Here is a 25054-nt window from a genome sequence, read left to right as displayed (position 1 = left end):
CAGGGTTACAAATACCCCAGGATGGCGGTGGTTCATAACTCTGAACAGAAAGCTCTGGTTGTTCCTTCAAAAGTCTGCAACTGAACAGAGATTGAATACAGCTTTAAATCTTTACTATGCTGGAGAGAAATGTTGCTTTTAACCATCTTAATTTAAATGAAACCAGACAGAAACAATTTCCTTACTTTGTCAAATCTTTTTTAAAATTTTCCCTTTAATTATTTTAGTTTACATTTAATACACTACTGTGCTCATTTAATACACTACTGTGCTTTTTTTTTTTTTTTTTGGTTCTCTCTCCTGTTGCCTGATTACATATTTCCAGTTCCAAATGAGGTGTGTTTTTGACGTGTCAGTAGGTAACTGGTGTTTGCAATGCTAGAGGTTCTACTGTAGCCACCACACAAAACTCACTTAAAGTCCAGTGTTCATTAAGCTATTTTTTTCTACTAGGGACCAGGCTGCTGTAATGGGGATGGATGGGAGGAGCCTAGCTTGGCTTCCGGGGAAAAAATTTTTAGGCCTGACTGGGCTTTGTAAAACCAATATTACCAAAAAATCCCCAAACCCTGCTACTGATCAATCAGTGAGCAGACATCCAGCTGCACCAAGCAGTGCCCAGGTCACCAAGATCTCGAAACACAGGCCTCAGGAGATTACAACTCCCATGAGATATGAGGACCTGGTCAGGGAGCTGCACTAGAAGTACACATTAGACGATGCCAAGGAAGATTAGCAGCTCTCAGGATGAAGGAATTCTCCACCTGCCCGCAGAGCTAGTTGGGAACCTTTAATTGGAAATTAGCCCCAGCCCAAGGGAAGTCTCTCTGCAGTCATCAGGGCTGTCACCACAGCCTGGAGGAGACAAACACTTACCTTAGTGACAACAGCAGCTGCTTTGCTCCCAGCTGGTCTTGCCCAGAATCACTGGGTGAATGCTCTGGAACTACTCCATAGGACTCTGGGGTGGCCTACTCTCTCTGAGCATATTGTTCTTTCTGGATCTGATCTTGGAATCCCCACAGGCTCATGTCACTGCACACAGACCCCACAGCTCCCAGATGCTGCAAGCAGACCCCGGAGCTCCCAGGCACCCCATGGGGCAGGGGACCCTGGAGTTCCCAGCCACCACAGGCAACAGAGGGAGCCCCCAGCTCCCAGACACGGCAGGCAGAGCCTGGAGTTCCCAGTCACCATGGGTGATGGGGAGAAGCCGCAGTCCCCTGCCATTGCAGATGGCCCCATAGCTCCCAGCTTCTGCGGGCGGACGCCAGAGCTCCCAGCTGCCACATGTGGTGGAGGAATGTTATGAAGGCCAAGACTAGAACAGGGTTCAAAAAAGAACTAGATAAATTCATGGAGGATAGGCCCATGTGGCTGTTCCTTCCCCAGAGAGCCAGCAACGAGCTGGTCTACATCGCCCACAGGCATGGCAGTGCCAATGTCCCCCGCATGGGTGATCTGTGTGACATCGCAGTGATCACCCACGCCTTCCGCCTGCTGACATGTCCCGACGCCCTGGTAAGGAACATCGCAGCAAACGCCCTCCATGGCACAACAAAGAAGTGGATCGGCAGAGCCCCCTCCAACCAAGACACGGCCAGCTTCCTGAGCGGTTCCCTGGATGGCGAATTCGGAGGGGACGGGTGCGACATCGCTTCACTGTGGTCCCGCGCTCGCAATGCCACGCGTCACCTGGGGAAGCGCATCGGCTGCCGCTGGGAGTGGTGCGAGGAGCGCCAGGAGCTGGGAGTCCTGGTGCCACAGATCAGGTCTGAGGACAACACCATCGTCACCCCGAGCACCAGGGGCATGCTGGAGAGGACCCTGAAGGCGGCCATCCACTCGCTGTACATGGAAGCCCTGAAGCGTAAACCGGACCGGGGTAAAGCCTTCGAACTGACCAGCAAGTGGGACGCCAGCAGCCACTGCCTCGCTGGGGGGCGGCTTCACCCGTTTCGCCGACTGGCAGTTCAGCCACTGCACCCGGCTGAACTGCGTCCCGCTCAACGGAGCCGTCCGCCACGGGAACCGAGACGAGCGTTGCAGGAAGTGCGGCTACTCCAGCGAGACCCTGCCCCACGTCCTGTGCAGCTGCAAGCCCCACTCCAGAGCCGGGCAGCTGCGCCACACGCCATCCAGAACCGCCTGGTGAAAGCCATCGCACCGCGCCTGGGGGAGGTCGCCGTGAACTGCGCCATCCCCGGCACTGACAGCCAGCGGCCACCCGACGTGGTCGTCACCGACGAGGCCCAGAAAAAGATCATCCTCATCGACATCACGGTCCCCTTCGAGAACAGGACCCCGGCCTTCCGCGAAGCCAGAGCTCGTAAGCTGGAAATTTACACCCCACCCGGCCGACGCCCTGAGAGCGAAGGGCTACGAGGTGCAGATGGACGCCCTGATCGTCGGAGCCCTGGGCGCTTGGGACCCCTGCAACGAGCGTGTGCTGCGGACCTGTGGGATCGGTCGACGCTATGCACGGCTCATGCAGCGCCTCATGGTCTCGGACACCATCCGATGGTCCCGGGACATCTACATCGAACACATCACCGGCCACCGACAGTACCAGGAGGTGTGAGCCGGTACGACATCGTGCATCCACGATGGGAAAGGGACTGAGAGGCTTTTTCCATTGGACCGTATGAACTGGAACCATAAACTCACTGAACATTAAATCCCACCAAATGAGGGTAAAGCCATCCTCATCATCGTATCCGCTCATTATACTCCACACCTGAACACAGCCATTATATGGACAACATACCCCCATATCTCAATGTCTGTACTTTGACTGGTTAAACTTTTACCCCCAATCGGGGAGATTGCAGATTATGTATTCCTTACGCCACCAGCTCCTAAACCGAATTTCGCACCCCTTGATAATCTGTACCTTATTCCCTGATAAACAGAAACTTCTATGCTTAAACTCTGTACCGTTTTCTTTTTACTTCAACATCATCTTAATAAAATTATTAAATCCGTTCTTATCAGTTTAATCTCTGATATGTTCTCTATCTGAGAACTCAATTGAAGGGATTTTTGGAACAGGGATCTGGAATAGAGGCTTGCTCCATCCACTCCACGCATCAGCCTGGTATTGCAGTAATGCTGGGTATGGTGCACCTCCCCCTGGGGAGAGCATGATGGTTCAAAAAAAGAAAAAATGTGTCCCATTTTGCTCTTTTATTTGTAACCTTGAGCTGTGTTTTCTGTCAGTTTCTTTATTTTCTCTTTCTGAGGTGGGTGCTTTTCTTATTTCTGCTCTAGTGCTGTTTCACAAAGTACTTAAGAGGCTGGTTCTCACACATAGTGCTTTCCAGAAGTGTGGGCTTTGGGTCTGTGTCTCTCGGCAGTGTTCCCACAGGAGAGAATAGTTTCATTCCTTTCCCCTTGTGAAAATGTCCCTGTTGGCACAGAGGGAGCAGTTTATAGGATCAGAAGAGGAGAAAGGTTTGAGTCTGATTTGTAGACCCAGAGGCTGAATGGGAGGGGGGACCCAACTCCCTAACAATCCCCCGTCCCCAAAGAAACTGTTCCGTACTGTCCCACCCACACCCAACTACCCTCCAGGTTCACCCCCAGGCTCCTTCCGTCTCCCTCAGCTCCTCCGTTCTCCCCTAGACTGGAGCGCCCTGGCAGTGCAGCCCTAGCGGTTTAGGGGCAGCCGTGCCCTCAGACAGGCCTTCCAGCTTTGTCCTGCCCTAGTGCTGGCCCCCAAACTGACACAGGGTGGTGCTGTTGCAGCCCAGAAGCCTCTGGCCAGAGGCGGAGGAGCCTGAGAGCTGACAGGGAGAGCAGGGGTAGGCGCCAGCCAGCGCTGGGCTTCCCCAGTGTCTGCCCTCCGCAGGGGCTGCTCCCCTTGAGAGCATCAGCCTCAGAGCCGCCCCCTGTTGCTGGCACGGGAGGAAGGATTGGGTGACGGGGCAGTTCTGGGACTGCTGCCCTGAGGTGCTGGAGCCTGGAACTAGGGGAAGTCGCGCGGGCTGCTACACTCCCTGGCAGGAAGGAGTTTCCATCCTATCCAAGGTTTGCAGGTTCGTTCAGTGGCTCTCTGCTCCCCCACTGTACATGTCCCAGTGCCCCGGCCGCTGCCCCACTTCCAAAGAGCTGCCCAAGGGCAGGCCCATCCCAGCCCCTTGCTCCCAGTGCCAGGAATTAGGATGGGACTTTGAACAACCCGCTGGCTCGTCAAGTGCATGGGGCCGGATGGGTGTTCCTGAGCCGTCGCTGGGGATGCACTGAAGCCTTTGCATCCATCGGCAAGGAAGAGGAGGGCACCCACCCGCAGAGAGGAAGTCTGGGAAGGCGGGGAGCTGGGTGGAGAAGGGATGGAAGGCCGAGTGGGGAGGGGAAGACGGGGGAGGTAGCTGCAGACGGAAGCAGGGTCAAGGAAGGGGAGGTGGGGTGTATTGGGGCTGGAGGGATGGGTGGAGTGGGGCAGAGGGTAGGGTGGGGGCAATGAGGTAGAAAGAGAAGGGATGGTGACTGAGGCAGATGGAGAAGGTGGTGTGGGGCACAGGGCAGGGGACCCCCTCTCCCATGCCTCCTGCCCAGCCCCTCACCCCAGAGTGCTGCGGCTGTGGTTCCAGTCTCAAGATGCCAGCGTCTCCTGCCCTCTGCCTCCCCCCATGACAGTGCATGTGCTTTATAAAAATAGGGTTATAAGTGTGACTATGATGTAACTGGAATATGCTTTATGCAAAAGGTCTCATTACACAGCTTATGATCTACTGAGTGTGTCCATCCTATTTGTATGAATGTATCATTATTGTCTCTGAAGCTAGAAATATGAAGTATTACTCTAAAGTCCTATTGTAATTATGCAAAGTGGGGGCCATTCATGGTGGCTTGGAATCTTGGTGGCTCTCATTAACTAAAACAATTGATTGTTGTGACGTTCCCTTAACCAGACCAGTGATCTGCTCAGTCACTCCAATCTTTGACTCTGGAAGCCAGCCTTACCCTGCTCTGCTGTGAGCCCCCCACTCCTGGGCCGCTCATGCACAGCGTCTGGCTTGTAAGCTGATCCCAGCTACTTGCAAGCCAATGACACTAGCCAATATCTCCGGTCCCAGACACAAGCTTGGGAACCTCCATCTTGCAGTGTCCAGTTATGCCCACCGGACGCTGCAAGCTTATAGGAATTCGTCAATTTAAGAAAGAAATTGACATGGACCAGGCTTGTTATCCCCAGCGGAGCCTCTGACCACTGCAAACCAAATGCACTGCTTCAGGTAGAACAAACAAATAGATTTATTAGCTATAAAGATATGCTTTGACTTCTAATCACTTAAAACCTAACAAGTCAGATTTGGTCAAATGAAATAAAAGCAAAACGCATTCTAAGCTGATCTTAACACTCTCAGTGCCCTTACAAATTTTGAGCCTTCTCACCACAGGCTGGCTGGTTACTTTTCAGTCAGGCTCTCCCCTTTGATCAGCGTTTCAGTCTCTTGGTGCTGGTGGTGTCTGTAGATGTAGGCAGAAGAGAGACAGACTGGCAAAATGTCTTTCCCTTTTATCATGCCCTTTCTTTTCTCTTGGCTTTGTCCCCGCCCCTCCTTCAGAGTCAGGTGAGCATTACCTCATCAGTCCCCAACTGCCCAAATGAAGGAGGTGATTCCCTCCAGGGTCTAACAGATTCTTTTGTTGCTGCCTAAGCCAGTGTCCATTGTTCCTGTGAGGCTGGGCTGGGTTTGTCCCATCCATCCCCTGACGAGGTGTGAACTGCCTCTCTGTTCTTGGAGAGCTTTTGCATGGGCTTGCTTTAAGCCATGAGGATACATTTTCAGCCTCATAACTATATACATAAAATTATATCCTATAACTTTACTGTAACAAGTACTATAACATCACTATACCAACCATGCTTAGTGCATCATGAGCCTTCCGAAGATATCCCACATGACAAGCTTTGCATTGGATGCCACACAATCATTTTATAAAGATGAACATGGGGGTGTAGGGTGTTCCCTCGAGGTACAGAGCATCAGACCTCCCCTCTTAGTTTACTGAAGGAGGGTTAGTCACTGACTATCTTGAAGGCAGTTTCTGGTTATAGTTCTCTCGGCATCCAGCCATAAAGGCCAGGAGGCAGCGTGCCTCAGTTTCCCCATTCACACACAGCAAACCAGGTTTTTTTATGGTTTCTCTGCTGTGATAAACTTTAAACTGGTTTACAGGTATTAATGGAAAAGTAGCATCATCATATGGTGTAACATCCGTGTTGAAATTCTTAGCCTCAAAACTTAACATTAATACCAAAATTTATCACCACAGATGGGTGTTTACAAGTATCTTTAGGATACCACGCCCTCCGTTCCGATAGTGTAGTTTGAGGTTAGTTTGTTCGTTACCCATGGTGTCCTTTGATTCTCTCCCAGGTAATCAGTCACTGGCTTTTCTTTCCCTCCAGCGTCCCCCTCTGTGTGGGCTCTTAATTTACTCATGTTTCTGGTATTTTGATATCTCAGGATCTGGCAAGATAAGGGCCCAGGGGTGTCCTGCACATTGGCTGGCCCTGTGGGGAGCAGTCTCCCAACCCCAGGACTGAACATATGTAGGAAATGCAGCTCCCCTTTAGGGGTTACCCTGTGTTTCCCCCTCCCAGCACTGAGTCCTCCCCTGCCCCCTAGAGGGCTGTGATCCGTGCTCTTTGGGCTAGGGGTGTTTAACTTTTGATCGGATTCACCCTTTCCCAGCAGCTTTCCCATAACTGCTCTCTGTGTCTCACCAGCCTGGGGGAAAGCCCCCCACCCCCATGAGTTGGGTCATTTGTATTCTGGCAGACGACCACCTAGCAATTTCCTGGCCTCAACTCCTCTGCTGTGACAGGTGTGGAGCTGCATCTTGATGTAAAGAGACACATTTATTTAAAAACGTATCAGACATAGCGTCCTGAAAAAACTGGGACCTGGATTGGGGTACCCTCTGTCACCCCTTTCTCTGTCCCTGAGAAGCCAGCTGTGTGACTGCTCCCCTCCAGGAAGTCAGTTACACAGGTCCTTCTCAAAACCTGGGTCACAGGCTGCATGCCTGGGTGCACAGATGCTGACCCAGCCATCCTCCTAGTGTCCTGCCCCAAGTGACTCATGAGGAGACATTCCTGTACCCCCACTATTCCTTCCCCAGTTTCCTCCTCTGGGCCCCCTCCTTCAGCTGCAGAACTCTGCCAGCTAACAATTGGGACCATTTCCTTAATCACTGACAACACCTCCCCTGCAACCAGGGCATGTTGCCTTCTGCTGGAAGGAGCTAGACTGAGCCCCTCCCATACTTGCAAGCACCCCGCTTCCCTGTGTTACAGAGTCACAGGAATCCTCACCCACCTCAGTGGTTTCTGAGATTCTCTGGGCTCTCCTCTGGGCTACATTGTGCCCTGCTCCCCAGAGCCACTTTTGTCTCTGGTTCAGCTGTAACCTGCTGCAGCTAACAACCTGGACAATTCTCTCCCTGGCAGGCATTTCACCCCCATCCCTTCGTGATGTGGTGTTGCCACCAGCTGCAGCGTAGGAGTTGGTCTCAACCACTCTCCCCCCTGGAAACACACAGCTTCCCCCAGCTGCAGAAGAATCAAGGAGACTCTCTCCCATTCTCTCAGCAATTCCTGAGACATTACCCTTTCCCTTGGGGGTCCCAGCAGAACACTCCCTCCTGCTGCAGGCAAATACTTTAACCTGAGCTTCACAGAAAAAATCAATACCAAGGAGCAGGTCGAACAGGAGGTGTTCCATTATCCCCACGGTCAAAACAGCTGTGCAGATCTCTCTATCAGTGTTATAGAGGGTGGACAATTTATAAGTTTACCCTGTATAAGCTTTACACAGAGTAAAACAGATTTATTTGGAGGTTGAATCCCCTTGAGAGCTGGGTGTCTGGGTGCTGGAGATAGGTGACCTGCTGAGCAGGTTTTGGTTAAAGTCTGCAGCTTTGGGGGTGTGGACCAGACCTGGATCTGTGTTGCAGCAGGCTGGCATGTCTGGCTCAACAAGGCAGGGTTCTGGAGCCCCAAACTGGCAGGGAAAATGGGCTCAGAGGTAATTCCAGCATGTCAGGTGACATTCCCAAGGGGGTCTCTGTGACCAAACCTGTCATCGCCCATTCCTCCTACGATCTGCCCTAGCACCGCCCCTTCACCTGAGGCCCTGCTCCTGCACCGCCCCTTTCCATAAGGCTCCGCCCTTGCCTCAGCCCTACTCCCGAGTTCCCGCCCTTGTGTTTGCCTTCTCCTAGAGAAGTATGTGTATGTAATTGCCTATTCATTTCTTTAAGTAGCACCTTGCTTCTTTTGGAGTGCTGGCAGGGGGGAGAGGTTTCTGCTTCTTTTTGTTTTTAATTTCCCACCAGAGAGCATGTAACAATGCTGGTTCTGGTGGGACCCAACTAAGAGTGCCAATTCAGGACAAATTGCGTAAAGCAGGGCAGTTACAGACCAAGGCTGGGGTGTTCCCACCTCTAAGGCAAACCAAACCAGCCAGACAGAGAGGACTTTGGTTTTACCCCACTGGCTAACCAACAGTCACACAAGCAATTCCCTTAGACACTCCAGTTTCCCAGTATCACCACCAGTGCCACTCATTATGGGGATGAATGGTTATGAAAACCAATACCCCAGTAAAAGAAAAAAAGGTTCTCCTGATCCCAAAGGACCACGCCCCAGACCCAGGTCAATATATAAATCAGATCTTACCCACAAATCACACTGTTGCTAATCCTTTAGAATCTAAAATGTAAAGGTTTATTTATAAAAGGAAAAAGATAGAGATGAGAGCTAGAATTGGTTAAATGGAAGCCTTCATAATGGCAAAGTTCTTGGTTCAGGCTTGTAGAAGTGATAGAATAAACTGCAGGTTCAAATCAAGTTTCTGGAGTATATCCACAGCTGGGATAGGTTATTCAGTCCTTTTGTTCAGAACTTCCATTTGTAGCAAAGTCCCTCAAGAGGTATGAAGCAGGATTGAAGACAAGATAGAAGTAAGGCAGCTGCCTTTTATAGTCTCTTCCAGGTTTAAGGACACCTCTTTGTGCTTACTGTGGAAAATTACAGCGAAATGGAGTCTGGAGTCACATGGGCAAGTCATATGTCCATGCATGACTTAGTTCTTTACAGGTGGCAGCCATGGCCCACATGCTACCTTGCAGGTTCCCAGGAAGACTTCTTATATGGATTGGAGTTTTCCAAGATCCATTGTCAGTTAAGTGTTTCTTGATTGGGCACTTAATTTGCACATTCCTTTCTCAAGAAGCTGACCAAATGCTTTACTAAGGCTACTTCAGAATCAAAACACGTTGATTTAGAAGTACATAGCCAATATGTATAACTTCAACTACAAAAATGATGCATGCAGACAGATAGCATAATCATAATCAGCTAATCATAACCTCTCCATAGACCCCTTACACAACAACCTTTATACAATATTTGCTGCAAATATATAACAGGTTTCAGAGTAGCAGCCATGTTAGTCTGTATTCGCAAAAAGAACAGGAGGACTTGTGGCACCTTAGAGACTAACCAATTTATTTGAGCATAAGCTTTCGTGAGCTACAGCTCACTTCGTCAGATGCATTCAGTGGAAAATACAGTGGGGAGATTTATATACATAGAGAACATGAAACAATGGGTGTTACCATACACACTGTAACCAGAGTGATCACTTAAGGTGAGCTATTACCAGCAGGGGGGGCGGGGAACTTTTTGTAGTGATAATCAAGGTGGGCCATTTCCAGCAGTTGACAAGAACGTCTGAGGAACAGTGGGGGGAATAAACATGGGGAAATAGTTTTACTTTGTGTAATGACCCATCCACTCCCAGTCTCTAGTCAAGCCTAAATTAATTGTATCCAGTTTGCAAACCCCCCCCACCCCTGCTCTCCTGCTGGTAATAGCTCACCTTCAGTGATCACTCTGGTTACAGTGTGTATGGTAACACCCATTGTTTCATGTTCTCTGTGTATATAAAATCCCCCTACTGTATTTTCCACTGAATGCATCCGAGGATGAGAACTGTAGCTCAGGAAAGCTTATGCTCAAATAAATTGGTTAGTCTCTAAGGTGCCACAAGTCCTCCTTTTCTTTTTGCGAATACAGACTAACACGGCTCCTACTCTGAAACCTGTTGTTAAGTGGACACCCTTTTTGAGCTGTGTGTGGCTGTATTCCTTGTAGATTTATATATTCTGTATTTTGTTACCAGAATGGAGTATTTTGTAGCTGGCTGTTACAATTTGTTTAACTTGAATATGCTCCCTCAGACTTCACCACCTGCCTTTCCCAGTGGCTCCCTGCCCCTCGCTCTCTGTGGTGGGAACAAGCCTCCAGAATGAGTGTCAACTGGATTTTTGTATTTAATTACTTCTCTTTGTTAAATTATTTACTAGTGTCTTTTTAAAATTCATTGCACTGCATTTTTTTCCTGCCACTGTCACCTGGCAGCTCAGGGACATGAGATTCTCATCCATTGCGTTTCTGCCCTCGAAAAAAAAACAGCTCACACTTCAGTACCTTTGTAAATAAAAGCAGCTTGTAAACAAACCAGCCGCCTCCTCAGTGTGCAGTTTGTGTCTCTTTGGCTTCAGTCGATGTGTGCGCAGCACGCATGGGGTGTGTGTGTATGTGCAGTGTGTGTGGTGGGCAGTGGCACTGTGTGTGTGTGTGTATGTGCAGTGTGTGTGGTGGGCAGTGGCACTGTGTGTGTGTGTGTATGTGCAGTGTGTGTGGTGGGCAGTGGCACTGTGTGTGTGTGTATGTGCAGTGTGGGTGGTGGGCAGTGGCACTGTGTGTATGTGCAGTGTGTGTGGTGGGCAGTGGCACTGTGTGTGTGTGTGTGTGTGTATGTGCAGTGTGTGTGGTGGGCAGTGGCACTGTGTGTGTGTGTGTATGTGCAGTGTGGGTGGTGGGCAGTGGCACTGTGTGTATGTGCAGTGTGTGTGGTGGGCAGTGGCACTGTGTGTGTGTGTGTATGTGCAGTGTGTGTGGTGGGCAGTGGCACTGTGTGTGTGTGTGTATGTGCAGTGTGTGTGGTGGGCAGTGGCACTGTGTGTGTGTGTGTGTATGTGCAGTGTGTGTGGTGGGCAGTGGCACTGTGTGTGTGTGTATGTGCAGTGTGTGTGGTGGGCAGTGGCACTGTGTGTGTGTGTGTGTATGTGCAGTGTGGGTGGTGGGCAGTGGCACTGTGTGTGTGTGTATGTGCAGTGTGTGTGGTGGGCAGTGGCACTGTGTGTGTGTGTGGTGGGCATGTGCAGTGTGTGTGGTGGGCAGTGGCACTGTGTGTGTGTGTGTGTGTGTGTGCAGTGTGTGTGCTCACATGGGAATTCATGGAGAACTCGCCAGCCTTGGTGTAGCATTTGAGGCGTACTCGGCGTGAATGTAGCACTGTGAAGTGTCAGGCCCAGCCTGCATGACCATGTCCGCCCTTTACCCTTGGCGCAGATACATGCAACACTAGTGCAAGCTTTCCTCACGCTGCCCTCCACCATCATTTGTAGTGAGTAGGGGCACGCTGCAGCACACACCACACTTGATGGGTCAGCCTTGTGCATGCTGGAGTGGAAACCTCCCCATTGATGAGACCTGGTACCACCTTCTTCTTGGAGCTGCAGTCTGCCCTGCTGCCATCCCTGCCTGTGTTGCTGTTGTCTTCTCTAGCAGTTGGCTGGGAGGTGCGCATTGGCCCCATGCCATGTAGCCATGTTGTCTCGAAGGGTGAAAGCAGGAAGAACGGTGCCTTCATAGCCCGCCCCCATATTCCATAACATCATTAAGGAAATATTTCTCAATGAACAGTAAAAGATCAGAAACAGCCAGTGTCCGCATCATGCTAAGGGTATTGGGATTTTCTTTAAATTTTCCAGACCAACCCCTAACACATGTTTGAAAATAAGACCAAGGTTTCTTTACTCTCTAGAGGAAGGAGACCCCAGGTGGGACTTGAACCCACAATCTCTGCCTTTGGAAGCCAATGCCATATCCATTAGGCCACTGGAGTGCTATGGCTTAACTGCTAGCAGGTTGGAAATTCCCTCTCATAAATGCACATGCCTCACATTAGCTTGGAAGCCAAATACCCGCTTTATGTGCCTTACAGAAATGTCTGCATCCCCTGGCAATTGGGCAGGTCGCTGACAGAGCTGAGCACCACCTTTCTGCAGCCATCTTTAGAGAAGAACCCCACCCTAGAGTCACACCTCCCTCCTCCAGCACCTCCACATCTGTGGCTCTGAGTGCCAGTAGGATGATTAGGGGGGAATCTGGGGTGGGAAGGGGGGTCAGGTCAGCCTGTAAGGAGTAACCAGGTGGGGCAGACCCAGCGGGAGGCAGTGGGCAGCTGATCGGTTGTTGGGATCCGAGCTCTAGATCAAAGCTGCACATCGACCCGACACCCAGGGTTACAAGGCCGACATAGTGACCCCCTCACTGGCCTCAGTGAACCCCAATCCCTTGTAACGCAGGGCATTTAGGAGTCTCTGTCCCTTAATAGCTTCTGGGAGCTCCCCAGCGGGCTGCGGGCATCAGCCGCCTCCTGCCCCACAGGGCAGACTCTTGGCGCTGTGCCAGCCGCCCCCTCGCTTGAAGGCCCAGTGGAAGAAGAAGGAGGCCGGTGCCGGCAGAAGAGGGTTTTGATTCATCGACCTCTGTGCTATGGGCACAGCACGGTTCCTCTGAGTCACTCAGCTGGCTTTTCTTCAGCAGCCCCAAGTGGCCCTGACTCCAAGCTAGTGCCTTGCAGGCTCTGGCATGGGCAGGGAGTGGTGCAGGGTGCTGGGCAGCGGCCCTGGCAAACCAGCTGCTGGTAGGTGTCTCTGTGGTGTCATGGGTCAGTGAGTTCAGCTGTTAATGGAAAGGAGGGGGGGGTTATGCTCCCCCAGGGATGCCACTGAAGGCTCCTTGCGGGCTCCTCAAGGTCTGCTAGGAGCCTTGAAGTCCCCCCTTTTGCCACCTTGAAGGTGTCCCTCTTGGACACAGTGGGTTCACCTGCTGGCTGGAAGAGTGTGGGGGCCGCACCGCAAAAGCCCGTCTCGGAGCAGCCACGCCGGGGACTCAGCTTTAATCCAAGTGCAAAACCTTCAGCCGGGTACGTTTCGCTCCCTTCCCACCGCTGCCCAAGCGACAAGGGAGAAACAGATGAGACGCCGCCGGCTGAAGACGCCTCCCTCCCACTTCCCTGTTGGCTGCGCAAAGCCCTTGGCATGTCTCATGCCTCCTCAGGGAAGCACGGCCATGCTGCCCCAGCCTGAGTCCCGGCCGCAGCCTGGCCTGCCCCGGCTGACGGAGCGCAGAGCCCCCCGAGTCAAAGGCAGGTTGAGTCAGGAGCTGCGGCTCTTTCCCCCGACAGCCACACAGAGCTGCCCAGAGCTGCCCAGCGTCCCGAGAGCCTCCCTCGTGTTCTCCTGCAGCAGCAGGGTGGGAAAAGGGGACGAGGAAGCACGGCTGCCTCAGGCTGGGACAGGGGCCCTCACCACACGCAGGCCTCTTGCCTTCAGCCCAGGCAGCCAGAGGTGCCGGGGAGCTCCCTGGCAGGCCCCCGCCTTAGCCGCCTCTGGCCTCATGGCCTAGGCTCTTGGCGCTCTGCTGGTCGCTGCCTTGCTTGAAGGCCCAGAGCAAAAAGAAACAAGCCTAGCAGAGAATGGTTTCGATCCATCAACCTCTGGGTTATGGGCCCAGCATGCTGCCACTGCACCACTCTGCTGGATCTGCACCCACAGCCCCCAGCCTCCAGACTAGTGCCTTGCGAGCTCAGCACTGGCAGGCAGATGTGCAGCAGCCTTGTATCTCTGTGGCGCACTCCATCAGTGTGTTCTGCTGTCAATGCAAAGGACGGTGGTTTGAGCCTGGGACGGTGGCTGAATTTCTCCCTTTTTCTGGCTGGATTCCCCTCTCTCCCAGGACCGTCAGCCATGTTCACACTCACTGCTTACTGAGCCCAGCACTTATTCTCACAGCTCTGCCAAAGCACCTCAGTCCTGTCCCTCCATGACCCTTCCAGCCGGGAGAGGACCAAAAGGATTCCCCTCTTGGGGCTAATTCCATCCCCTTGCCACAGGGCTGTTTCATCCTCCCGTGAGAAGGGAATGATGGTGCTTGTATGAGCAAGTGTCTTAACTCCTTCTCCCAGTTTTCAATCAAACTCTGCATATTGGGTCAGATCCTCGGCTGCTCTAAACTTGTGTCAGTGAAGTCAGTGGAGATACACCGATTTACACCAGCTGAGGATATGGCCCATACCCTTTAAAGCTGTATCCCCACACCTAACCCCTAGGCAGCTGAGCACGGGTAGTGTTGTCTAGTGGCCAGAACGGAGGCCAGGGAGCCAGGAGCCCTGTGTGCTATTCACTGTGTGACCGCAGACAACTCCCTGCTGCTCTCTGCGTCTCAGGTTTTCCTCCTTTGCAGTGTTACCTACCCCTGGGGTCAGAGGTGAAAGGAAGCCGGTAGGGGACGGGACGGCGTACCGGTAAGAAAAGGTGCAGCGGCATACCGGCAAGGAAGTGGAGCATTCAGTACCGGCTTCCTTTCTGCCCAGTTACTGAATGTAAACCTGCTTCGCTTACAAGGGCTGAAAATATCAGGTTGTACGGTCACTGTCATAGATATACAGGGAAGGGTAACCACCTGTCTGTATACAGTGCTAGAAAATCCCTCTGGCCAGAGGCAACATCCTGTTACCTGTCAAGGGTTAAGAAGCTCAGATAACCTGGCTGGCACCTGACTCAAAGGACCAATAAGGGGACAAGATACTTTCAAATCTTGGGGCAGGGGGAAGACTTTTGTTTTGTGCTCTTTGTTTAGGTGTTGTTCTCTCTTGGGACTGAGAGAGGCCAGACAGAAATCCACCTTCTCCAACCCACCCTAATCCAAGTCTCCAATATTGCAACCAGTATAGGTAAGCCAGGCAAGGCGGATTGGTTTATCTTTTGTTTTATGTGACTTTTCCCTATTTTAAGAGGGAGGTTTATTCCTGTTTTCTGTAACTTTAAGGTTTTGCCCAGAGGGGGATCCTCTGTGTTTTGAATCTGAATACCCTGTAAAGTATTTTCCATCCTGATTTTACAGAGATGATTTTTACCTTTCTTTTTCTTAATGAAATCCTTCTTTTAAGAACCTGAGTGATTTTTCCATTGTTCCAAGATCCAGGGGTTTGGGTCTTTGATGATTTTGTAACCAATTGGTGAGGATATTATTCTCAAGCCTCCCCAGGAAAGGGGGTGTGTAGGGCTTGGGGGGTATTTTGGGGGAAGACGTCTCCAAGTGGGCTGTGATAAAAATAAAGGGAAGGGTAACCACCTTTCTGTATACAGTGCTATAAAATCCCTCCTGACCAGAGGCAAAACCCTTTCACCTGTAAAGGGTTAAGAAGCTAAGATAACCTCGCTGGCACCTGACCAAAATGGCCAATGAGGAGACAAGATACTTTCAAAGCTGGAGGGGGGGAACAAAGGGTCTGTCTGTGTCTGTGATGCTTTTGCCGGGAACAGATCAGGAATGCAGCCTTACAACTGTTAGTTACTAAGTAGTCGAGCTAGAAGTGAGTTAGATTTCCTTTTGTTTAATGGCTGGTAAAATAAGATGTGCTGAATGGAATGTATATTCCTGTTTTTGTGTCTTTTTGTAACTTAAGGTTTTGCCTAGAGGGATTCTCTATGTTTTGAATCTGATTACCCTGTAAGGCATTTACCATCCTGATTTTACAGAGGTGATTCTTTTACCTTTTCTTTCATTAAAATTCTTCTTTTCAGAACCTTACAAGGGCTGAAAATATCAGGTAGTATGGTCACAAAAGCAAGGCTCTTCTGAATTCAGGAGGAATTTTGGATGTGCACAGAACACAGACAGGACTGGTCCCTGCACGGTTACAGAACTGCAGTAAAGTGGAACAATTTTCAGCTTGTGTGATTGGAGGATATCTGGATCCATATGGTAAGACTGTCCTACATAAATGAGGAAAAGGTGAGGTGCTTTTGTTATTCTTTTGTTCCACTCTTTGTTTCTGTGGGGAATTTGCCAGTGCAATATTACTGTCTTCCCTTTCAACAATCAACACTAAAAGAAATGACAATGGCTGTTGAAAATAGCAATTCCAGTCCGAGTTAGCACTGGGAAGATGCCAGCATTTGTTGTTCAATTTTATTCTACTTTTTCCACAGCACGTTTCAGTGGATCAGCATATTTGATTGGGGAGAAATGAAGTAACAAGCAGCCCAAATTGAGCTTGAGCACTCCTGAGTTTTGAGAATGTTCAAATGTGGAAGGCAGGTGCTCGATTCCCTTTCTGAAGATTGGATAAATCTAGAAAGGAAAAGCCAATTTCTGCTTCCCTGGCTCAGAATGAAAATCCTCCTATGGGCCTGGTACTGTATCTACAGCTGCCGAGATCCTCGAGTAGAGCCTCCCCTCCCTTACTTTTCATTTTCACTTCTTGTGGGATCCACAGACCCCCCCTTGCTAGGCTTCAGACAGAGAGGGGCACTGTCCATTCAGTCCACCCAGTTCCTCCTTTGGGGGCTGCCAGGCGAGGTCACACCAGCATCCCTCGTCCAGCCTGGGGAAGTCTTTGAGGGTGATATCCGGACCAAAGCCTTCTACTCCTTGGGCACACTTGTTCCCCATTCACAGCGCCACCTCTTCGAGCAGCCAGCTCCCCATTCACAGCAAGCTGCAGCGCATGGGGTCTCAGGTTCCCCACTCCCTCCCGCTCCCTTTCCTGTGGATAGTGGCCAAGGGAATGCTGGGAAATGTAGTTCCTTCCGTGCTCCAGGGCTGGCTCTCTAGGCAGGGAGCTGACCAAGGAACTACAGCTCCCAGGGCCCCGTGGGCTCTCAGCTCCCAGGCTGGATCCCTGCTGCTCCGAGGCTCCACTTCGGCAGCGCTGCGAGAGGGGAGGAAGCGAGTGTTATGGGCCCGTCTGAGCTTGGGCCTGGCACGGTGGAGCCATTGGAGCCACGGTGAATCCGGTCCTGTCCGGACTAGCGCCTTGCAAGCTCTAGTGTGGGCAGCAGATCTGCCGGCTGCACAGCCTGGGTGACAGCAGACAGGTCTCTAGGTGTCTCTGTGGCGCAATGGGTCAGCGCGTTCGGCTGTTAACCGAGAGGATGGTGGTTCGAGCCCACCCAGGGACGCTGGTAACCTCGTGCTGTTTCCTTGCTCCTCAAGATGTGCCGGGAGCCTCAAAGGCCCCTTTTTGCCACCTCAAACCCGACTCTCTTGGCCTCAGGGGGTTCAGCTGGTGGCCCACAGAGTGCGCTGGATGCGAGTCAGAAACCCATCTCCCAGCAGCCGTGCCGGGGGCTCGGGCTTAATCCTCAAGGCCTAGTGCAAAACCTTCCACCGGGCACGTTTCGCTCCCTTCCCGCTTCTGCCAAGCAGCAAGGGAGAAATGGACGAGATGCACCAGCTCGAAGACGCCTCCCTCCCACTTCCCTGTTGGCTACACACAGCCCTTGGCGTGTCTCATGGCTCACAAGGGAAGCGCGGCCATGCTGCCCCAGCCTGAGTCCCGGCCGCAGCCTGGCGCTTTCCCCAGGTCAGCTCCAAACGTTCTTCGAGAGACGCGCTCGGTTCCCTCACGCCTCGCTGGGAACTAAAGGGAACCTCCCCTCCCCCGCCAGTGCTGCCCTTAGCTGATTTTTCCAGGGGAGGGGACGTGGAATTGACTCGTTTGCTGCTGAGAAGTGAGCCAGGCCAGTTCTCTGGAAGGCGAATGCAGAGCAGTTACACTGGAGGGGCCCAGACCTGCAGTGGGGGCACAGTGGAAATTAATAAGGGGAAGATCATTTGTTAAATTAGTCTTCACTGACAAGATTTGTCTGTGTTTCTATTTCAAGTAATGGTGTTATTTAGAGGAATCAGTACATATTTTTACTGTAGTAATTAAACCCTTAACTTTATTAAATCAAGCCAAAAATTAAGTGTCACTTATTTTTTCTCTGTCCTAGCAGGAATGAATTGAATTTTGTGACTTTCTCAAAAGTGCAGAGAGATTAACTGGGGAATTCAGTCTCCGTGTTTGTGAGTTGATGTTTTCCTCTCACAGGTCAGTGCCTGCATGGAAATCCTAACAGGGATCTAAGGGCTGGTGCACGCTGGGCACTTAACTGGCAGAGCTACGTGTCTCAGGGTGTGAAAAATCCACACCCCCAAATCAATACAGTTAAGCTGACCTAAGCCCTAGTTAGATAGAGCTAAATAGAAGGAAAAATTGTTCCGTCAATGTAACTATTACAGGGATGGGAAAACCCCTCCAGTCAGCGTAGTGACTGTCTACCCAAGGTGCTAGAGAAGTGTCACGGCAACATTTTAAGTGTAGACAGCCAAAGAGACCAGCTCTGGCTCCAGTTCACACTGTGGATGCTCAGGCACTAAGACTACAGTAATAATAACAGCCCAGAGCTTCCGTAGTTGGCAGGATTTGAACCTGCGCGGGGCGACCCCAATGGATTTCTAGTCCATCGCCTTAACCACTCGGCCACAACTACTGGATGTACAGCTGCTCCACTACACTATGATTCAGTTCTCACAGAATTGTCACTTCAGATTGTTTGCTCAGACCAGCTCCCCCAGCACACTCACGGCTGGGCATTAGTGTAAGTGTGTCCATGGCTGAACAGCGAGAATTCCTGCCCATTTCCCTTCCGGCTGCAGCACGATGGCAGTGTGTTTGTGTTAACGACATTGCTGTAGATCAGTGTTCATTCCCCACGTTGACAAGCAGACAGTCCCTTTCCGATTCAAATCGCCAGCACATCATTCCAATAGCAGGGGTCGGGTTTTCTCTGGGGCATGGAAACTTTTCAGGGGGTTGGTGCGTGAACTCAGCCTTGCATTCCATCCTTGATTTTGCATGGACTAACAACAGCAGCATAAAGAAAGAGCCGAGCCAATGTCTCCCCGACAGGGACGTAAGTAGCCACGTCCCTCTGTCTGACCATTGCCATTGCAGGAGAGAAGGGTTCACTGGAATTGAGTGCCCTGGCTCAGACAAGAGACACAGGGAGGTGTTGCTGTTCATGGATCTGTGCAAAGGAAATTGTGTCTCTGTGTGAAATTGAGGAGGGAAATGAAACATCCACATGGTGGCCCAATGCCCTACGGAATGTGGGTGAAGGGCTCGGGCTGAGAAATGATTTAACAGGGGATTGTTTCAATTTATTGCCCTGATTAAAAACTATGGCTAAAAGGCGGCAATTGCTGTTAGTACTGGTACCTGTGTAGGACACCCCGGTGGGTGTCAAGTCCATGGCCTTAACCAGGGGTAGTCGATTCTTTTTATCAAGATCCAAATTTCTTGGTCAAGGTACAGTCAAGGTCTAGACTCCAGAGAAAACAATACACTGAGGTAATAAGAAGTATGTAAAAAGATTTTGCAGTCACTGTGGGCATAGCTATGATGTGTTGTGTTTCACTCTATATCTGGGGCCACTGCCTTTCCCTTTAGCCTTGCGGTTGACCAAGAGTAAAACTAAACATCTCTTCAGATACCAGGGAGTGTTTGTGTTCATTCCTGTGAGCTACACAGGGGTTTGATGTTGTTGCTTTCAATCCTCCGGCTCTGGTGGGATAAGGAACAATTCAGGCTGTCACTGAACTGAAGGCGGGAGATCATTTTTTGACTGGGAGAGGGACACCCCCTCTTAAAGGTATTTGTCTGGCTGGCAGCCCTGGTTCCGAGATCTCTCCTGAGGGAAGAAAGTTTCTATGCAAAATACCAAAACTTTTAAGGGAGAGGAGGGAAAGGTGATGGCCACACGATGGGGCCAGCATGAACCACAACGTGGTGCTTTCACGTGGGACGACTCTGAACATTGACTGATCTCTACTCCCTTGGATTTGAAGAGATGTTTACTTTTGGACTTGGGAAACTACAAGGCTGAAGCAATTATATCAGGGGTCTCAAACTCCCAGCCTCAGGGACATTTGTGGCCCGTGAACCTCCCGAAAGTGGCCTGCAGGGCTTTAGCAGTTTTGGCACCAGGTCTCTCCCTTGGCCCCACCTGCTGCCCCCAGACACTCCCCCCGCCCCCCGACTCCAGGGGCCCCGGCAGCGCAGCGGAGCTGAGTGGCGTCTTCCTGCTCGCTCCAGTGGCTGCCAGCCCCTCCCTGTGGCTCCGGGGTGGGTGGGTGGGGGGCTGTGCCTGCGCGTGCTGCCCCTCTCTGAGCCCCCCTGCAGCCAATGGGGCACTGTGGGGGTGATGCCTACGGCCAACAGGGACCGGAGGCTCCCCCCCACCTTGGAGCCCCAGGTAAGCACCGCACCTCCAACCCCCTCCCAGAGTCTGCATCCCCACCCCACATACCCCCCTCACATCCCCAACTCTCTCCCAGAGCCTGCATCACATCCCCCAGCCTCCAAACTCCCTCCCAGAGCCTGCACCCCCTTCCTCCGCACACCCCCCGAGCCTCCAAACTCCCTCCCAGAACCTGAACCCCCTTCCCACACCCCCCCTCCCGACCCCAAACACCCTCCCAGAGCCTGCACCCCCCACCCCCTCCTCCTGCACCCCCACCCCCTGCCCCAGTCTGGATCCTGCACCCAGGACCCGAACTGCATCCCAGAGCCTGCACCCCAGACCCCCCTCTCCCACCCAAACTGCCTCCCAGAGCCCAACCTCTCACCCCTTCTGCACCCAAAGTCCCTTCCAGAGCCCGCACCCCAGTCGCCTACCCCAGACCTCTTCTCCCACCCAAACTCCCTCCCAGAGCCTTAGGCAGGTGGGGGGGTGGAGTTTTTTGGGGGGTGCAGTTTTGGGGAGTGGGTTCTGGGTGGCATAAATTACATTATTGGCCCACTGGGAGAATTTGAGGATTGGCACTGGCCCTAAGGTAAAGTGAGTTTGAGACCCTGCTTTAAGGGATTGGAGCAATGCTGGGGAGATGGAAGGGCACAGAGCTGGGGAGGAGTATGTGTTCCAAGGAAAGTTGTTGTTGTGCTCTGGTGACACAGGGCGGGTGTGGAGATCTTGTAAGCCATGGGGTTTGTGTAGAGATAAAGTTTACTAACCCCCAGGTTCAAAGCCGTTCCTGCTCTGGGCTATACAGGGCAGTCTTTATTGAGAGTGTAGCTCACTGGTTGAATAGTTGCCTACAGGGCAATGGGTTCCCAGTTGAAATCCAAGCGTTCCCTTTAAAAACTTTTTCAACTGAAAATCAATTTCCGGACCCATCTCCAGTGTGTTCAGGAGTCTGCTGAATGGGGATGCTTGAAATGAATATAAACACTCAGTAGTTCCCTTCGCGAATGTAGAAAACCCAGCAGAGCTGTCCCGCAGCTGAAATCCGCTCCAGTCCTCGCGTGTCCAAGAGGGACACTCTGTATTTGAGGCATGTGTGACACCTCTGGGACGATGACAGGTGAAAAAATGCTGGATTCAATGACAGCTGAGACCACAGGAGGGGAAGGTGAATGACAGCACCACACAGAGTCATAACACTCAGACCCGGGGCTTCACTGTCACTACCCCTGTGTTTGCCCTCATTTATATCATAAGAAACACACCCTTCCCCCTCCCCCACACACTGTCACACCCACCTTTTCCCCTGGAGCCCACCCCAACCCTGTCCTACCCCTCTCCCACACACACACCATGGGACACAGCCTCTCCGCGACTCACCCAGGTCAGGACTTGCCTCTGCATTGCCCCATCAGGGGAGCAGAGAGCCTGAAGGGCCACAGGAGACAGATGGAGATCGGCCAGAATAGAAAAGTCTTCCCTTCGCTTCTTCAGAGTCTCGTTAACCTCACCCAGGAGAAGTTCCAGCACCGGGTGGGCTCAAAGCACCAACCTTCCCCTCAGCAGTGGAAGGTGGGAACCAGCTCGATCACACGGAAGGAGGCTCCCCACCTCTGTTGCTGCTGTTCTGCAGCATTTAATATGGATTTGTTTTAGCTAATGCAACCCCCTCATCCATACATACATCCATGGAACAAGGAGACAAGCCCCTAACTAGGGGTTCCACTGGTGCAGTGGGTTAGTACATAGCACTTATAGGGCAGTCCTGTGTGGAATAGTGCTGAGGTTGTGAATTCAAACCTCACCTGGAGCACTGGTTTTCTTCAGGCAAATGGCTTCTGCCAATCATTTTGCCCTGTGGAAAATACAATCCCAGCTGAGAAGACACCGAGGTCCCTCCCTTTACCGAGTGCAGGGCAGATTTCACACATCTACAATGCTCCGCTATCCACCAGTCACCTGTGTCAGGAGGGGTCAAGCAGAGCCCAGCGCATGGCCCATTCTGTGATTCTTCACCCCCCTGACCCTCCTCAATCTTTGCTCCCCAAACCACCCAAACCTCCCCAAACACACTGCCTGTGTGTGTGGTTTTTGTTTATACCTGTGTGGGGCTGTGCAGTGTGTGATTTTCTCTTTCTCTCTGTGTCTTTGTCTCTCTGTTTGTATCTTCATGTGTAAATTCACTGTAACTTTTCAAAATATCCACAGCTTTGCCAATTTTCACCAGGAATTTTTCTCCATCAACCAATTCTCACTTGTTCCCTACCTGTTGGTGACCATTGCCCCAGGGCACCGTCACTCTCAGGGTCCTGATTTCCCATTGACCCTTCCCCCTTCTATTGGGACTGGGAACTGACCAACCAAAAAACCCCACAAAGTTTTAGTAAAGGGCCAACAGTCCCCTTACACAAGCCAGCCCCGTGAGGGTCACTGATGGCCAGAGAAGGCAGCAGAAGCTGGTCCCATGGTGTAATGGTCAGCACTCAGGACTCTGAATCCTGCAAGCTGAGTTCAAATCTCAGTGGGACCTCATGGTAAATCCCTGGTGCGCAAAGTGCTCCTGTCTCCAGCTGAGCAAAAGCGAGTTGTTTACCTTCTACTGGGTGACCCGTGCCCACTGGAGCCAGGTCTTTGGGTGGGATGGCTGCCATAGTTTGGGGCTCTAGAACTGGCTATTGATGCCTGCAGTCCTGTGGTTTGACCTGGTGGTTGGGATTCTCGCTGTTTCACCTGATGCCCACAAGTTTGTACTTGCTGCCACACTTTTCCTCTTTCCCACATGGCACCTGAAGAAAGGAGTGCCAGGGCCAGGCTGTAGGCATTTTTATATATTTGTAATTCTCTTTATAATATTTGTAATTTGTAATTTTAATATAATATAATTTAATATAATTTTTTTTAATATAATTATAATATAATTATAATATTTGTAATTTGGCATATTTTATATATTTGTAATTCTCTTTATAATATTTGTAATTTGTAATTTGTAGGCATATTTTATATATTTGTAATTCTCTTTATAATATTTGTAATTCCCCTCGGTGTCTTCTCAGCTGGGATTGTATTTTCCACAGGGCAAAATGATTGGCAGAAGCCATTTGCCTGAAGAAAACCAGTGCTCCAGGTGAGGTTTGAATTCACAACCTCAGCACTATTCCACACAGGACTGCCCTATAAGTGCTATGTACTAACCCACTGCACCAGTGGAACCCCTAGTTAGGGGCTTGTCTCCTTGTTCCATGGATGTATGTATGGATGAGGGGGTTGCATTAGCTAAAACAAATCCATATTAAATGCTGCAGAACAGCAGCAACAGAGGTGGGGAGCCTCCTTCCGTGTGATCGAGCTGGTTCCCACCTTCCACTGCTGAGGGGAAGGTTGGTGCTTTGAGCCACCCGGTGCTGGAACTTCTCCTGGGTGAGGTTAACGAGACTCTGAAGAAGCGAAGGGAAGTCTTTTCTATCTGTAGGCTCATTGGTCCCCGTTGGGGCGATGCAGAGGCAAGTCCCGACCTGGGTGAGTCACGGAGAGGCTGTGTCCCATGGCTTGTGTGTGGGAGAGGGGTAGGACAGGGTTGGGGTGGGCTCCAGGGGAAAAGGTGGGTGTGACAGTATGTGGGGGAGGGGGAGGGTGTGTTTCTTAGGATATAAATGAGGGCAAACACAGGGGTAGTGACAGTGAAGCCCCGGGTCTGAGTGTTATGACCCAGTGCGGTGCTGCCATTCACCTTCCCCTCCTGTGGTCTCAGCTTTCATTGGAATCCAGCATTTTTCACCTCTCATCGTCCCAGAGGTGTCGCACATGCCCCAAATACAGAGTGACCCTCTTGGAGAAGCGAGGACCGGAGCGGATTTCAGCTGCTGGACAGCTCTGCTGGGTTTTCTACATTTGCGAGACAAATACTGAATGTTTACATTCATTTCAAGCACCCCCATTCAGAAAACTCCTGAATACACTGGAGATGGGTCTGGAAATCGATTTTCAATCAAAAAAGTTTTTAAAGGGAACCGCTTGGATTTGAACTAGGAACCCATTGCCCTGCCGGCAAATATTCAACCAGTGAGCTACACTCTCAACAAAGGACTCCTGGAGCAGGAACAGTTTTGTTTTTGAACTTTATCTCTACACAAACACCACAGCTAAGAAAATCCCCACACCCGCTCTGTGTCACCAGAGCACAACAACAACTTTCCCTGGATCACACACTGCTCCCCAGCTCTGTGCCCTTCCATCTCCCCAGCATTGCTCCAATCCCTTAAAGCAGGGTCTCAAATTCACTTTACCTTAGGGCCAGTGTCAATCCTCAAATTCTCCCAGTTGGCCAATAATGTCACTCATGCAGCCCAGAACCCGCTCCCCAAAACTCCACCCCCCAAAAACTCTGCCCCCCACCTTCCTAAGGCTCTGGGAGGGAGTTTGGGTGGGAACGGAGGTCTGGGGTAGGGGAATGGGGTGCAGGCTCTGGGAGGGAGTTTGGGTGTAGAAGGGGTGAGAGGCTGGGCTGTGGGAGGGAGTTTGGGAGGGGGAGGGGGTCTGGAGTGCAGGCTCTGGGATGGAGTTTGGGTCCTGGGTGGAGGCTCTGGACTGGGGCAGGGGGTGGGGGTGCAGGTGGAGGGGGTGGGGGTGCAGGCTCTGGGAGGGAGTTTGGCGGTGGGAGGGGTTTATGTGGGGCAGGGATGCAGGCTCTGGGAGGGGGTCAGAGGTCCGGTGTTTACCTGGGGCTCCAAGGTGGGGGGACCTCCGCACCCTGCTGCCCCCAGGCACCACCCCCACAGCGTACCATTGGCCGCAGAGGTGCTCGGGGCAGGGGCAGCACGCGCAGGGA

At 51.6% G+C, this 25054-nt stretch overlaps 4 non-coding genes across 4 annotated transcripts; 3 read left to right on the top strand and 1 right to left on the bottom strand.

The window, feature by feature from the left end:
* Positions 1–2939: 2939 nt before the first annotated feature.
* LOC142000111 (U2 spliceosomal RNA) lies at positions 2940–3131 on the top strand. The gene has a single exon (XR_012642160.1). It is a non-coding gene; the product is annotated as a U2 spliceosomal RNA (small nuclear RNA).
* A 13913-nt stretch (positions 3132–17044) lies between these two features.
* TRNAN-GUU (transfer RNA asparagine (anticodon GUU)) lies at positions 17045–17118 on the top strand. The gene has a single exon. It is a non-coding gene; the product is annotated as a tRNA-Asn (tRNA).
* A 1274-nt stretch (positions 17119–18392) lies between these two features.
* On the bottom strand, positions 18393–18474 carry TRNAS-AGA (transfer RNA serine (anticodon AGA)). The gene has a single exon. It is a non-coding gene; the product is annotated as a tRNA-Ser (tRNA).
* Positions 18475–22684: 4210 nt separating this feature from the next.
* On the top strand, positions 22685–22756 carry TRNAQ-CUG (transfer RNA glutamine (anticodon CUG)). Its single transcript has one exon. It is a non-coding gene; the product is annotated as a tRNA-Gln (tRNA).
* The last annotated feature ends 2298 nt before the right edge of the window (positions 22757–25054 follow it).

Source organism: Natator depressus, chromosome 16 (genome assembly GCF_965152275.1).
Source record: "Natator depressus isolate rNatDep1 chromosome 16, rNatDep2.hap1, whole genome shotgun sequence".
Classification (NCBI taxonomy): Eukaryota; Metazoa; Chordata; order Testudines; family Cheloniidae; genus Natator; species Natator depressus.
This window is presented reverse-complemented; position numbering and strand designations above follow the sequence as displayed.